Source organism: Rhinopithecus bieti, unplaced genomic scaffold (assembly GCF_001698545.2).
Source record: "Rhinopithecus bieti isolate Rb0 unplaced genomic scaffold, ASM169854v2 scaffold_65275, whole genome shotgun sequence".
Taxonomy (NCBI): domain Eukaryota; kingdom Metazoa; phylum Chordata; class Mammalia; order Primates; family Cercopithecidae; genus Rhinopithecus; species Rhinopithecus bieti.
The window spans coordinates 1,428,833-1,438,120 of record NW_016826376.1 but is presented as its reverse complement, the minus strand read 5'-3'; the positions used below and the strand labels follow the sequence as shown (position 1 = coordinate 1,438,120).

General features: G+C 41.4%; 1 long non-coding RNA gene across 1 annotated transcript in view; it reads left to right on the top strand.

Annotated features, from left to right (window-relative positions):
* The window catches only part of LOC108522965 (uncharacterized), a 13,925-nt gene extending 4,877 nt beyond the window's left edge, over positions 1 to 9,048 (top strand). Inside the window, exons 2-3 of the long non-coding RNA XR_001883657.1 lie at positions 941 to 1,271; positions 8,053 to 9,048. This is a non-coding gene — a long non-coding RNA (uncharacterized LOC108522965). The remainder of the gene's footprint in view (positions 1 to 940; positions 1,272 to 8,052) is intronic.
* Positions 9,049 to 9,288: the final 240 nt, after the last annotated feature.

The window sequence follows — 9,288 nt, the reverse complement described above, 5'->3', positions numbered from 1 at the left end:
GTATAGACAAATTAAGTAGTCATTAGAATAAGGGAAAGTGTTCATGCTTTATTTAGCAGAAAAATGTTTTTAAAATGGAAGGTATCACATTTTTATAAATATGCATGCATTTTACATATTCATATTTATAAATATGTACATATAAGTGCATAGTTTTTATTTCTGCTTACCTGTTTTCAGTTTTCATCATGAATATATATTACTTGTGACATTTTAAAAGTATTTTAAAGGAAAAATGTGGAAATTCTATTATGAGCACATTTACTCTGTTACTGGCACCACCCTCAGGATCAGAGAGGCCTCTAGGCTATTGTAAAGACCAAAGCCTCAAAGAAAAAGTAATTAGGATGGAATGGTGAGAATTCAATGAACAGTATCTTTCCAACTGTGTTATTAAGGACAGGCACAGCATATAAGCTCAGATGGGAACATTCAAAATGCATTTGAAATGAAGAAGTAAAACCAGATGAGTACAGCTGAAGATGAATAATTCTATGAGATGTCTATCTAGCTGAAATTAAGGACCAATAAGACTAGTGTCGATAAGGAAAGCTCTTCAACCCAGTCACAGAAAAGGGAGCTCATACAACCTGTGAACCATTATGATTTAATTTTAATTGTTTAAAAGAACCAAAGGAAACTCGGTAGTTGCAAGTGGTGTGTGAATTTTAATAACATTTTAATACTGTTAGATAGGAAACAGATGCTCACTTATGGAAGCTGTTTCTGTTTGTATAGAATCCGAAATACAAATGTGCAATAGTATAAGCAAATGTCTCAACCTTCATGTTTGTCTTTTAAATACTATTTGAGGCCCATGGTATGTAGAATAAAAAGTATCAAAGTTTCAAAGTTTACAAGGATTTTATAAAGACCCTACATATCTGATGGGAGAGGGAGCTAGTAAACAAATATTTCTCTGTCATATCTCTATTTTCAGGGGAAGAACGGAAGGCAACGCCTCCGAATTAAATTTTGGGACCCCCAGTAAAATTTCAGAAAAGCCCAGAATTGATCTCAGAATGCACAAACTCGACATGTCTTTGGCAGAGAAGGCTCCGAGATTTCAGTGCGTTCATTGCACTCCACTAAGGAGCTGCTCAGGCCCTCCTTGCATCCACAGCAAAGGGGCTACCCTCTGCTCTGCTCTGCTCTCGGGTTCGGAATCCGGAGCGAGTTTCCAGTGAGCAGCGCCCGCTGAGCGCGTGGGAAAGCATCGCGCGTGCCCTTCCCCGCGCGCGTCTGCGGATCAGTGCAGGCGAGGTGGGTGGGTAAGTGCAGGGGAGCGGGGTGGAGGGCGGCAAAGCACAGCAGTCAAGTCTTCCTTGAAATGCTGCAGGCAAAGCCAGACATTTACATCTAAAAATGGCTCCATCTGATCCCCACAGTCTTGCCAGAAAGTCGGTCATTTCTTCTTGACCCTCGGCTGAGGGCCAGGACCTGTTCTTAACAGGGAGCTTTACATTGGCAGCGCCCCCGCGTAAGTTCAAAACGGAGTAGGATTACTCGCTGTGCCTGGTGCAGCCCCCTACATGTCCTTGGCCTGCCAGGCTGCAGGCCACATCTTTCCCAGGGTGGCTCTGGACTAACTGCGTCCCTTCATAGTCACCATGGCCCCTGATTGGAGGCAGCAAGGCCAGGGAGAGGTGGTGAGAACCCCATCCCTCCAGACGGGCTCCTTCTGCATCTGCCGCCCCCTTACCAGGAGTCTTGGCCCCCATACCAGATAAATGCTTCCAAAGTGACCTCCCCATAAAGAGGTGGCTGAAATGGAAACAGCTCACCTCGGGTTCAGGTTTGCAGAAAATCACAGCTGCTTCAGGAAAATTCAAAAGAATTTTCACACACACAACCATGCCTCCTCCAGCCAAGGGATATAAATCTCCACCCAGAAGGCCCACTGTCCAGTTTAGTTTTAGTTCTAGCACCCATCCCCTGCAGCACCACGTTCATCTTAGTCAGAGATTTTGTAATGAGGACATCTGCTATTCAAGCTCACAAACGTGGCAATCTGATGTAATAACATATCTTTCATATGCAAGAAGGAACATTGTAGGGAGTGTTTTTGGAAGTTGGTTTTCCTGGTGCAATTTCATTATTTTGTTTTTGTCCCCCACTTCACAGCCAACTGAGATTTTAAAGCTGAGAAAAATTCGAGACATATAAACCATGACTCACAGCTATTTGTAAAAGATGAAATGCTTCTATTTCTCAGGCTTTAGCTTTGAAAATTAAATATTCAAATAAAAAATAACATTACTCCAATAGATGTCAGTGATAAAAATCATGAAAACAGTTTCTGAAAAGCTTCATAACACATCAAGATGGTTCTTTCCCCCTGTCCAATTCTGACCTAATTCTGAGCTTTTCTTTTTAAGTGCATCATGACTTAATTGTTTACAAGTTGCCGCTCAAGCTTTTTTTCCAGAAGCCCCGGGGGAACCTTTTAGGGGTCTAAAAGGTTTCAGGGGACATTTTATTCCCCCAAGGTCAGCCGAATAAGGCCTCCTTTTCTTTAGGGTATGACAGTCTTTTTCCGGACCTGTCAGCATGCAGAGTGCCTGTGGGGACAGAGGGCTGCTCTGGTGCCCTGAGGTGCCACTGCTTGCCTCTCTCAACACCCCAGAGCCAGTCAGGAAGCTAATTGGTGTCTGCTACTCTCAAAGCAGCTGAAAACCTGAAGAGATGGAAAGGTTGCTTGTCAGGGTCTTAAGATCTGATTCAATAAGACAACAACATAGACTTTTCAATTCTCCTAAGAAAAATTTTTTTTGAAAGAGAAATATGTCTAGAGCCAACCGTTATCTGCTCAAGGACCAAAGACATCTATAAATTTCCTCAGTTTTATCTTACACCCTAAAGGGAGATGACTAGAAAAGGTCAAGATGATCTAAATTGGTTTCTATGAATCCAATAAAGATGTTGTCACTAAGCATCTACTGTATTGGGGCACTGGGGACGTAAGGATAAATGTTGGGTGCCCTGCCCTCAAGGAACTTACAAAACCTCCTCTGTATAACAGTCATTTAAGACGAGGTGTTTTCTTCGCCAGCAGAGAAAGTCGCTACTAAATGGATTTCATACTTCTCTGACCTTTTGTCAGTGATTCCCAAGTCTTCATTTAAAATGTCAGCTGTAATGAGGTGATGCCCTCTGGAGAGACTGGAGCCTCTAACTCTTTCTTCATAAAAGCCAAAAATCTAAGTGACATTCTGGACTCTTTCTTCTCCCTTGCCCTTCACCTCAATCCATCATCCTGCAGTGCAAATTCTACCTCCATCATCATTCAGTCTTACACATTTCTGCATCCCCACTACCCCGATCTTAATTTGGGGTTTCAGATGTCTTACCTGAAATGCTTGAAATGCATTTTAGCTTATCTTCTGATTTAAGCCTGAATCAGGCACTTAATCATTCGCCACATTATATTGTAATTGCCTTTTTATTTGTCAACCTTTCTGCTAGACACTTAGGGCAGACACTGAGTCCTTAATCTCCATATCCTGTGCACCTAGCACAGTCATAGGCTAATAGTTGGTATTCAGCCCACACTAATTAAATGTATGTAAGAAAGGTACATTAAGAAAGGTACATGGATGCACATATGCATTGAATATCTCCAAAGTGGTTTGACAGTTACTCCTTTCTTGTTTCCTCCCTGATGTCAATAATCACTCTCTATATTTTAGCAGCACCCTGCTACCCTAGTAAATTGTTGGTTTTAATCTGCTGTGGGTGGCAAACTGGATAATCAAAGTTATTTAGACAGTGAATAGTAAGGGTGAATAGGTTCTGACTGAGTCCCTCTTCTACAACTAAAACAAATGAGCTTCAGTGAACTGATTTTGTGAAAACTATTTCAGTGCCTCAGGGAATTTAGTTCCGTTACTGTATTCCAGATTGCAGGAGTTGCCCTTAAGTCCTACTTCTAGGTAACTGAGGTGTAACTATATAAAATATTTTACTATTTAATGATTTTAATTTCTACTTTTATTTCAACAGGAATTTTCAAATTTGCTTCCAAAATGTACAACAAGGGTCTTGCTTTCACTGCTTTTAATGATAAATATGATTTCTTACCAAAACATGTTCTTAAAATTTGTCTTTGTAGAAAATATTAATATTTCTATTTTATTTATATTTTTGCTGCTTAACTTTTTGGGGGGACATAATCTTGCTGGAGTGCAGTGGTGCGATCTTGGCTCCCTACAACCTCTGCCTCTCAGGTTCAAGCGATTCTCATGCCTCAGCCTCCATAATAGCTGGGATTGCAGATGCATGCTACCATACCCGGCACTAATTCTTTTGCATTTTTAGAAGAGATGGGGTTTCACCATGTTGGCCAGGCTGGTCTCAAACTCCCGACCTCAGGTGATCTGCCCACTTCGAGCTCCCAAAATGCTGCTGTTTAACTTTTTTGAAGCATGGTTTAATGTTAAGTGAGACAGGATGTCAAAAACCCATGCTAAAATGAGTTTAGAGTGCCCTTAACTAAAAACCTATGAGCATTTGCATTATGCTGTTGAAAATCTCCCCTAGTCCTGTTCTTAATGGATTCTTTGTCAATGGAAAGCTGAGCAAGACAGCCCTGAGAACTTCTGAGGCCAGGGCATTGGTTTCTGCTTTTTAAGCTGTGATTGGTTATATTTCTCTTTTGGAGTGAAGCTGCTAAACACCTTGTAAAAGGAAGTGGAGCATCGAAGCCAGACAATCCTCTGTGAAAGCATCGTAAGTGCCTCAGTTGGAAGTACAAGTCCAGTCCATGCCATCTCCTCTGAAACTGCCTTCCACCTGAGCCCCAGCAAGTGTGGGCCTGGACAGCCAGGTGTCCTCAGCCCATTGGAACAGGACACCTGACCCTGGACTAGCAAATGCATGGGCTGGGCTAAGCCAATTAGATGCTTTTTCTCAGAAATGGAGACAGAATTAGTGGGTGGATGTTGTGTACTTGAGTCAGGGTGGAAGCAGCTGATCTAGAGAGACAGGAAGCAGACAGAAGCAGGGAGACCACCGCTCTGAGGCCCTAGGGGAGGCACAGAGTGTGACCTCAATTCTGAGTACAGTCGCCTCTGTAATTTGTAATTTGCCTGGTGCAAAATGAAAATGTTGAGCCCCTTGTTTAAAAGTAAGAGGAAAATGTCAGTAAAGGCACTAAAATATAAAGATTTTTTTTTCCTTAAAAATATTTTCTGGGCCTGGCGCTGTGGCTCACGCCTGTAATCCCAGCACTTTGGGAGGCTAAGGTGGGTGGATCATGAGGTCAGGAGTTCGAGACCAGCCTGACCAAAATGGTGAAACCCCATGTCTACTAAAAATACAAAAATTAGTTGGGCGTGTGATGCGTGCCTGTAATCCCAGCTACTCAGGAGGCTGAGGCAGGATAATCACTTGAACCTGGGAGGTGGAGGTTGCAGTGAGCAGAGATCATGCCATTGTACTCCAGCCTGGGCAACAAGAGTGAAACTCCATCTCAAAAAAAAAAAAAAAAAATTCTTAGTTATAAAATGTAATGGGTAAAATGTAATGGGGCATACATATTAGTTAGCTTGCATTGTCATAAAATACCACAGATGGTAGCTTAAACAACAGACATTTATTTTCTCACAGTTCTGGAGGCTCGAAGTCCAAGAGGAAGGTGCCAGGAGAGTTGGTTTCTGCTGAGGGCTCTCTTCCTGGCTTGTAGACAACCACCTTCTCACCACGTCTTCACATGGTCTTTCCTGGTGTGCTGGCTGAGTGAGTGCTCTCTCTGGTGTCTCTTCTTCTTATTAGGACACCAGTGCTATTGAATTAGGACCCACCATTAAGGCCTCATTTAACCTTAATGACCTCCTTAAAGGCCCTGTCTCCAAATACAGTCACATTAAGGGTTAAGGATTCAACATATGAATCTTGGGTGACCACAGTTCAGTCCATAACAAAGGGTAATCGTGATGCATAGGTAACAAAGTAGAATTACGAATTGAAGAAAATATTTTTGGTGTCCTAATCTTATATAATATAATAATGTATTTATTATTTATCTTCTGTCTATGAGTGTCTTCTCTCATTTTTGTAACAATACCACTGCTACCACCACCGCCGATACAGTCATCCCTTGGTATCCAAGGGGAATCAGTTCCAGGAACCCCCTTGGATAACAAAACTCTCAGATGCTTAAGTCTGTTATATAAAATGGCACTGTATTTGCATATAACCTACATATGTCCTCCTGCATACTTTACTCTCTAGACTACCTATAATACCTAATACAACATAAATGCTATGGAAATAGTTGTCATACTGTATTTTTTAGTGTGTATTGTTTGTTATTGTGGGTTTTTTTAATGGGTTTTTCTTTTCTGAATATTTTCCATCCTCGCTTGGTTGAATCCATTGATGCAGAGCCTGAGGATGTCTGTACTTTATTAGTGTATCTTGATTGATCATGAGGTTCTTCTGGCTCACTTCTGCAAATTTGTTTACTAGGTCATCAAAATATATACTTTTGGCAACTTCATTTTTAATTGATATAATTGAAAGCCACATGAGTTGCTCTTGGTATATGCAAGATGGCAAATAAATTTGGTAATTTTAATTTTAAGGAGGATCTTTCTGATGATGTGAATGTTACTGGAGCTGTAAGGAGTATTTTATAGGCGTGATGACATTGGGATAAATGTCTGATAAATTATATATATTAATACATCGAGAGCTAAAAATTCTTTTAGAATAATTTTTCTAAAAAGACTTACCTCTTCATACAAACTAGTTTCATGTAAGTCTGAATTTTATTTTAAATGCAAATTGTACAATGGTCTTTCATTTCCTCTTACATTTTCTGTAACTTGTTGAGGTTTTACAAGAAACTGGCTTTATGATTTGTTGAAAATGCAAACACCTGTTTATGCATTCTATCACTGTATCTTCAATTATAAGAGAAAATTTAATTTTAAATGTATTCTTCATCAATAATGGATTCATCCATTGCTTTATAGGAAAATACCATGTTTTTTTCACCAAATGAGATTGTCTTTAAATTTAATTTCTGTTTCTAACCTTGTGAATATTTGTTTTGCAATGTTGTGGTAGTTTCTAAAACCAGGGATTCTAAATTCTGGAGAATCTTAATAACTCCCCGACAAGTTTCATTGCAATGTCTACATGTACATTTTTATTTTTGTAATAGTTTACTGATAAGGTTTGACTGCCTGACAACCAGCAGTTTCTAGCCAAGAAGTTATGGTTTGTGCAGATGTCCCAGAAATGGGCTCCAGGGATAGACCAGCAAACTGACCTCCCAACACGAATCCTAGCATTGCCTTCATGTGGAGCTTCTCCTGTCTCCAGGGCTATGGCTGCTGTCTCCACAGTTGCTGCTTCTGCTGCTGCTATCACCACCATTGCTACCACCAATCTGGGCCCAGGTCCCATCCTGGCCTGTGCAACTAACTGCTTGGCATGCACATTGCTCATTGCATGCTGTACCATGAGCCTGAGCCAACAAGGGCGTGTGCTGCCACTTCACATATGCTCCATTGTCCCATCAGACTTAATAACACAAGTCCAAAGACAGAATGTGAGTGCTCAGTGACCAAACACAGCATGAAACCAAACATAGGGCCCTTCGACATGCAGGGCCCTGTGCAACTGCACAGGTCACTGCCCATAAACTAACCCTACCTCAATTCCTCATTGGCCAGTTCTGGCACCATCCCTCAGATATCTAAGCTGTCTGTACTTAAATCTTGTCTTAGGAAGCTCCTAAAGCCTACTATTATATTTTTACCAAAAAAAAAAAAATCCCCTATTGGGTAGACACCACCATATTCCCAGTCATTGCCCATTCTCTCATTTCCACTAAAAAAAAAAAAAAAGCAAAGAATGAAAAGTTATTCTTTTCAAGCGAACCATATGCCACCTTCCCAGAATTCCTTACGTCTAAAGGTAATTATGTGATTCAGTTATGGCCAATAGGAAAGAAACCAGAAGTCTGCTAGAGATTTCTGGAAAATATTTGCTTTCCTATTAGACATACAGCCTTTTCTGTTCTGTTCCTCTTCTTCCTGCCAGGAATGCAGATGTGAGGCTGGAGGCAGTAGAGCCATCTCGCAATCATGCAGCAACAAGCAAGGCGGAGCTGGCATGTTGTTGACTGATAACATCGAGAAGCTGCTATATTAATTATTAATCCTGCACTGCCAATCTCTGAACTTCTTGGTATATTGGGAACATAAACTTTTTTGGTTAGGCACTGGGTCAGATTTCTATTACATGCAGCCAAATGCAATCTTAATTGAGATACCCCTTTACCTAAGTTAGCTTTAGCTGTTCTTGCAACTGTTTGTGTTCCACCTACGGCATATGGGATCCCTTTTGCCCACAGCACCCTCCCTCGGTGTGATGTCCCCCAACCAGTATTTGCAGCTTTTTTGTTTTGTTTTGTTTTTTAATCACAAAAACTGCTCTCAGGCTGCCAAATCTGTTGGCCCTAGAGCCAGAAGTGCTATCTCCTGGGAATTTTTTTTTTTTTTTTTAGACAGGATCTTGCTGTCGTCCAGGCTGAAGAGCAGTGGCACAAACTCCTGGGCTCAAGCGATCTTCCTGCTTCAGCCTTCCTAGTAGTTGGGACTATAGGTGAGTGCCACCACTCCCAGCTAATTGTTTTATTTTTTGTAGAGATGGGGGTGGGCAGGGATCTCACTTTTTGCCCAGGCTGGTCTTGAACTCCTGGACTCAAGCCATCCTCCTGCCTTGATCTCCCAAAGTGCTGGAATTACAGCCATGAGCCACCACGCCCAGCCTGGGATCTATTCTTAACCCTTACCCTAGTCAGGGTGGTCTTCTTGCAGGATTAAGAGTTAGATTCTGTGGGACTCTGATATCACACCCTGGCTTGGCCTTCCCTTCCCTGTCCTACCTCCCCACCCCACTACCAGTTTCTTCGGAGATATTACCTGATAGACTACAGTAGTCCTCCCTTATCTGAGGTTTAACTTTCTGCAGTTTCAGTTATTGGCAGTCAACTTAGATCTGAAAATATTAAATAAAATATCCAGAAATAAAAAATTTATAAGTTTTAAATTGCATGCCGTTCTGAGTGGCATGATGAAATCTCAAGCCGTCCTGCTCTATCCCACCTGGGACATGAAACCTCCCTTTATCCGGTGTATCCATATTGTAGATGCAACTATCCATTAGCCACTTAGATGTCGACTCAGTTATCAGATCAACTCTCCGTATCGCGAGGCTTGTGTTCAAGTCATCCTTATTTTTACTTAATAATGGCCCCAAGGTGTAAAGGTAGTA